We start from the raw sequence: 6,497 nt of genomic DNA, 5'->3' as shown, positions 1-6,497 counted from the left end.
AAACCGAAAAAAAAAGAAAGAAAAAGAAAGAAATAAAGTTGTGATCCAAGGCAAATAAGAGTGTGCTTAAGAACCCTGGACACCTCCAATTGGAAACTTTAGCAAAGCTGAGTCACAATCTGAAAAGGTTCACCCAATTATGTGTCTGTGGCATGCATGTATCCGGTGGTAATACTGGAAGACAGAGTGCTTTGGGCCACGGCCAAGACTCAATAAATAGCTATGTTCAAGAATCATCACACTTTACTAGGAGAATCATTAACACTATCTGGATTCTGAGTTCCTAAAGAAGCCAATCATTCTGAATTACAAGGGATAGAGTGAGATGCCAAAACTATTCAGAGGCAAAAAGATAAAAGCCCCGCTCATCTAATTAATACTGATCTTCATAGATATTTTTGGAGTTCATTGCATATTCTCTTCTTTTTATCTTATTTGATCTTCAGTTGCTTGGGGACAAGCAACAATTTAAGTTTGGTGTTGTGATGAGCGGATAATTTGTATGCTTTTTGGCATTGTTTTTAGTATATTTTTAGTATGATCTAGTTAGTTTTTAGTATATTTTTATTAGTTTTTAGTTAAAATTCACTTTTCTGGACTTTACTATGAGTTTGTGTGTTTTTCTGTGATTTCAGGTATTTTCTGGCTGAAATTGAGGGATCTGAGCAAAAATCTGATCCAGAGACTCAAAAGGACTGCAGATGCTGTTGGATTCTGACCTCCCTGCACTCGAAGTGGATTTTCTGGAGCTACAGAAGCCCAATTGGCGCGCTCTCAACGGCGTTGGAAAGTAGACATCCTGGGCTTTCCAGCAATATATAATAGTCCATACTTTGCCCAAGATTTGATGGCCCAAACCGGCGTTCAAAGTCACCTCAAGAAATTCCAGCGTTAAACGCCGGAACTGGCACCTAATTGGGAGTTAAACGCCCAAACTGGCACTAAAGCTGGCGTTTAACTCCAAGGGGAGTCTCTATACGAAATTTCTTCATTGCTCAGCCCAAGCACACACCAAGTGGGCCCGGAAGTGGATTTTTATGTCATTTACTCATCTATGTACTAGTTTTCTATAAGTAGGACCTTAGAGCTTTTAGAAAAGAGGACTTTTGGTAGCTATCTTTGTTTTATGCTATCTTAGAGAGGCTGGCCATTCGGCCATGCCTAGACCTTGTTCTTATGTATTTTCAACGGTGGAGTTTCTACACACCATAGATTAAGGTGTGGAGCTCTGCTGTACCTCGAGTATTAATGCAATTACTATTGTTCTTCCATTCAATTCCACTTGTTCTTTGTCCAAGATATCACTTGTTCTTCAACTTGATGAAGGTGATGATTGACGCCCATCACCATTCTCACTCATGAACAAGGTGACTGACAACCATTCTTGTTCTACAAGCATCTGAGGCTTAGTGAATATCTCTTGGATTCCTGATTGCACGATGCATGGTTGATCGCCTGACAACCGAGTGCTCGCCTGACAAACGAGCCAACCATTCCGTGAGATCAGAGTCTTCGTGGTATAGGCAAGAACTGATGGCAGCATTCAAGAGAATCCGGAAGGTCTAACCTTGTCTGTGGTATTCTGAGTAGGATTCAATGACTGAATGACTGTGACGTGCTTCAAACCTGTAACCTACTGGGCGTTAGTGACAGACGCAAAAGAGTGATTCTATTCCGGTAGGGGAGGGAACCAAACCGGTGATTGGCAGCACTGTGACAGAGTGTGTGCATTAGCTTTCACTGCGCGGATGGGAGGTAGCTGCTGACAACAGTGAAACCCTACACAAGCTTGCCATGGAAAGGAGTAAGAAGGATTGGATGAAGGCAGTAGGAAAGCAGAGAGACGGAAGGGAAGGCATCTTCATACGCTTGTCTGAAGCTCTTACACCAATGATATACATAAGTATCACTATCTTTATGTTCTATATTATTTTCATTCATCATCATATACATTTGAGTTTGCCTGACTAAGATTTACAAGATGACCATAGCTTGCTTCAATGCTAACAATCTCCGTGGGATCGACCCTTACTCACGTAAGGTATTACTTGGACGACCCAGTGCACTTGCTGGTTAGTTGTGTGAAGTTGTGTAATGCCATGGTATTGAGCTACTCACGTAATAGTGCTTTCGGCTTCACGGATTATCTTTTTGTTGTCGAAACGTGAGTGATACGTCTTCGCGATTTTATTTCTACTCTTTTCAGGCTTCTCGATTAATACTCCTTTTGAAATTACCTATATTTATATATTAAAAATCCACCTGAGAGTCGTACCACCGTAATATCATTGACTTATGACTCGAGCATAAGGATTTGAATATTAGGGTGTTACCGGTTATGGCAAAGCCATTATTGATTATAGCTGAGTATAAATGCATACATGATTAATGAATGAATGTGTTAAATGGATAATAATGGAAAATGTGGAAATGTGATGTGTAACCCCGGGTAGTAGGCAGTGGCGTTGTCCACTTGCTATGGGTATGAGACGGAAAATGATGTTCATGATAAATGAGTTTAATTATGGAGTTTCGAATGAATGTATTTGTGATACCTGGGTAGTAGTAAGGGTTGTGGTTCGTCCCACTTGCTCCAGGTTAATGTTTGAGATTTGATAACAATGATGATTGCTTTTAAACTAAACGAATATATGTTTTGAGATCCTGGGCAGTAGCAAGGGTTGTGGTTCGTCCCACTTGCTCCAGGTTAGAGATTGTGACGCCTGGATAATAGCGGTAGTAGTGGTGAATCCACTCGCTCCAGGTTGAGCTTTTAAACACCCGCCTGGGTAGTAGCCACAGTAGTGGTTGTTCCACTGGCTCTGGGTTGAGCGGGTAGTAGCAAGGGGGTTGTAGCTCAAACCTACTTGCTCCGCAAGGGGTATTTCTGTCCAATGGTTAGTGATAAACCACTATTTTATGGTTTATCTTGTACTCAATTGAGTGGATTTTATCAACTCTTTACCCACTTATTCATACTATTTGCATGTTTTACATTTGCCTTCCAAATTATGTGCTTTGATTGAAAACATGTTTCTTTGGACTTATATTTGCTTATTATTAATCCTCTCTTATTTCCATTCGATGCCGTGATTAGTGTGTTGAGTAGTTTCAGATTTTCTAAGGCAGAATGACTTAAAGGATGAAAAAGGAAACATACTAAAAGGAAAGGAGAAAGCAAAACGGAGCTTTAAGGAAACTGGTATCCACGCGATCGCATGGACGACGCGATCGCGTGCCAAGCACGAATCAGCAGCAACGCGGCCGCATGACTGACGCGACCGCGCGCCTTAAGCATAACGCACATGACGCGGTCACATGACTGACGCGACCGCGCGCCTTAAGCAGAATGCACATGACGCGGTCGCATGACTGACGCAATCGCGTGGCAAGGAAAAGCTCCGAATGACGCGACCGCGTGACCCACGCGGACGCGTGACAGAGGCCACGCACCAGAAATTGCAGAAAACGCTCATAACGAGTTTTGAGGCCCTTTTTGGCCCAAATCCAAGTCCAGAAGGCACATATTAGAGGCTATAAAGTGGAGGAATGCATCCATTCATAAGAATGCCACTCATAATTCACTTCTCATGATTTAGATTAGTTTTGAGAGGGGTTCTCTCCTCTCTCTCTTAGGATTTAGGATTTAGGACTTCTCTTAGTTTTAGGAGTGACTCTCAATCCTAGGTTCTTTTTTTTATTTATCCCAATTTAATTTATGAATTCTTCCATGTTACAGATTACTCTTTTAAATTAATGTTATTTGAGATATTTCAGATTGATGATTGCTGTCTTTTATTTATATAAATAATTTGGATTTTCCTATTGCCCAATTGGCTTATGAATATTGTTAGTTTTAGATTTTACTGCTTTGAATGAATTGAAGGTATTCCAGATATTTATGATTTTAATTTAGCTTTTTACATTCTTGGCTTTGGTTAAATAATTGGTGACTCTAGAGTTATCAAACTCATTGTTGATTGAAAATTGGATTTCTTCGTTTCATTAATTCAAGTTCCAATAACTCTAGTCTTTCCCAAGGAAAGACTAGGACCTGAGGAATCAAAATTAATTCATCCACTTAACTTACCTTCATAGTTAGAGGTTGACAAAGTGAGAGAAAAATCCAATTCTCATTACAATTGATAAGGATAACCAGGATAGGACCTCCAGTTCCCATACCTTGCCAAGAGTTTATTTTATAGTTATTTATTTATTTTTCTTATTATTTTTTGTGCAACATACTGCCCCCTTACCTCCTAAACCCCAATTTACAACTCATAACCAATAATAAGAACATACCTCCCTGCAATTCCTTGAGAAGACGACCCGAGGTTTAAATACTTCGGTTATCAATTTATTTAGGGGTTTGTTACTTGTGACAAACAAAACGTTTGTACGAAGGGATTTCTGTCGATTTACAGACTATATCTACAATGCGACTGTTTTTATGAAATTCTTTACTGGCAAAAATTTCAACGTCAAAATGGCGCCGTTGCCGGGGAATTGCAAACATGTGCCTTATTATTGGTTATTGTAAATAATTTTCAAAAAAAATATTTATCTTTTTTTAAAATCTTTTCTTTTTCAAAATATTTTCTTTTTGTTGATTTTTATTTTTATTTTGTCTCACTACTATGAACTCTCACCCCTTTGGCTATGAGTCTGGTTACAATTATGTTGCAGGAAGAGGAAACTATAATGAGAACAGGCATCAAGGTTGCAACAATCAAAGATGGGAGGAGCCACAAGGATTTGATCAACCCTCATGGCAACAACCACCTCCAATAGACTATCAACAACCATTCTGTGATGCATATCAAGGCAATGGCTATGGTGAGCACTCTTTTGATTATCAACAACCACCACCATATGCCTATGAACCCCCTCCTCAACATGACTTTAGACCACCATACTCACAAGCCTCTTTCTGCCATTCACCTCCATATGACCCTAACCCTCAACCACCATACCAACCACCTTATGAGCCATATGAATCATATATAGAACTACCCCAATTCCAACCCAATTACTCACAAGAACCACCACTTCAATATTCACCATCTCCATATCCATCAATCCAAGAGCATTATGATCCTACTTATGAAAACCAAGTGCATCAAGAGGCAAAAGATCGTCTCAAGGAAACAATGGATCGATTTCAGGCAACCACTCAACAACTGGGGCAAGTGTTAATTCAATGGGCTTTTAGACGCCTAAATACACAAAGATCAGCCACAGCCCCATGTGGACAGTCTAGTGAAGAGCATAGCATAAAGGAGATACCAGAAACTCCAGTGGACAAGACAGAGCATGAATTCATACTAGAACAAGTAGAAGAAGCTATCATTGTTAAAGAAGAAGAGTTGGTTGAAGACTTAGGAGACACAGAACCTCCATGGGAAAGACAAGACATAGAGTCTCCTTCCAAGACGGTTGAAATTGATGCTGAAGAGGGTGTACAACCTCCAAAGCATATCATAGTTGAAGACTTGGAAGAGGTTGATCAAGAGATGGAGATTCAAGAAGAAGAAGCACAACCTCCCATGCCCTTAGAAAGCAATGAAGAGGAGATTGAATTGGAAGGGAGCTACCAAGAGGAAGAGGTTGAAATTGACGAAGCTTGCAAAGAGGTGGTAGTTATCCGAAAAGAGCATAAGGGAGTAGAGCTTGCAATTTCATTAAAAATACCTCCCCCTAGGTTGCCATCATCCTTCACAACATTCAAGTGGGTAAAATTCATATCCCTTAGCTTTCTAATTCCACTTGAATATGGGCTACTGGAGACGGATGGTCAACTTAGAGCTCTTTGTGACATTAAGAGTAAGCGGAAGATGGCCAGTGGTAAGAATTGTCCTACAAGGTTCATTATGGTTGGAAGCTTTAAGTTTAAACGCAAAGGTTGGTATAGAGCTCAACTGAATGGGTCTAGGAAGCTGTTTAGTCGCTGCAGTGAGAATTCAGATCACCTTTCACCCGGCTGGAAAAATGCAGATCAAGACAAAAACGGGTGTAAAGGTAAAGTTTGGGATCCTGGAATCTGTTCTGACATTTGTCACCCCGGGAGCCTAAGAATCTATTTGAAGCTTCGTAAGGGCTTTACGTGCTTAGTCTGGGACCCCGGAGGTTACTGGAGATACAAACATTGGTGGGGATTCCTGGATCAGTACAAGCATAAGCCACCATGACAGGAAGCTCATCAAATGTCCAATTTAAGGACTTTAACTAAAAGTGCTAGGTGGGAGACAACCCACCATGGTATGATCATTCATTTTTCATTTTTATTTAGTTTTATTTGCTTTTGATTTTATTTTATTTTATTATATTGAACCTGGAGTTTTGCATCACATTCATATTAACACTGCATTCTGCATTTTATTTCAAAAAAAAATATTTGCTACGCGACGCGACCGCATCAACGACGCGTCCGCGTCGCAAGGGGAAAAGAGAAAAATAAAAACGAACAGAGAGTCACGCTGGAGCGTGGCTGGAGGCGT

This window comes from Arachis stenosperma, chromosome 6 (assembly GCF_014773155.1).
Source record: "Arachis stenosperma cultivar V10309 chromosome 6, arast.V10309.gnm1.PFL2, whole genome shotgun sequence".
NCBI classification, from domain to species: Eukaryota; Viridiplantae; Streptophyta; class Magnoliopsida; order Fabales; family Fabaceae; genus Arachis; species Arachis stenosperma.
This window is presented reverse-complemented; position numbering follows the sequence as displayed.